Below are 966 nucleotides of genomic sequence, written 5' to 3'. Positions count from 1 at the left end.
GCTGGAGCACCATATTTCTTTTTCTCTGTCTTATTTGATTTCACTATATATATATATAAGTACTCACATAAATAAATAGATGTATGTGTACGTGGATCAATTTGTATGCTTTGATTTAAATTAAGTAGCGAGTGAATATAACAAATAACGGCATAAAAGAATGTTCAAATAAAAATCTACATCCAAGATTATAGATTATATATTGTCAAATATTTCTTTGATTGACAGGAATATTATTTGGATCAACTTTAATAAATTAATGAAATGAGTTATGGAAAGATATTAAAAAACTTAATGAAATAACTTTAGTAATTCTATGTAAATCCGCAAAATATGTTAATGTTAATAGTAATCTATATGTACAATAATTCTGCGAGATATGAGAATAAAATAGAGGAAAAAAAGTTAAGCAATTAATCTTTAAGTAAGTGAGAAGTTTACGAGTACAAGGTTATACTGAAGAAATTATAGCTGTAAATTACACCAATATAAACTTACGATGTATATATGCAACAGGTATAACGTGAGTGGTATGAGCACTGTTTTTCATGAAATGGTGAGATGGAAACGGTTAGTTTAGAACTGTGGGTAATAAGAAAAGTTTGTTGAAAGTTGTGTCAAATTTAACTCTTTTAAATGTATACAATGAAGAAATGAAAGTATTTTTAGCAATGTAGAAGATAATTTAGTGCATATTAATTAGATCTACTTGAGTGTATGCAATAGGCGTTACTTTTTATGTGTTGAAGTTTAATATATCTATATACATTATATGATATAATACGTATATAGCATAATAAATGTTCATAGACAAACAAACACAATGACGAACAAATATGTATATGTACATAAAGCGAGAGAAATAGAAAAGGCAGCGAAGTGACAGAAGAATATATTGGTAGACAGACTAAGTTAGACCAATAGATAGGTATATATATATATATATATATATATATATATATATAT

This window comes from Octopus bimaculoides, chromosome 3 (assembly GCF_001194135.2).
Source record: "Octopus bimaculoides isolate UCB-OBI-ISO-001 chromosome 3, ASM119413v2, whole genome shotgun sequence".
NCBI lineage: Eukaryota > Metazoa > Mollusca > Cephalopoda > Octopoda > Octopodidae > Octopus > Octopus bimaculoides.
The sequence above is the reverse complement of the archived record's forward strand: the minus strand, read 5'-3'. Positions refer to the sequence as shown.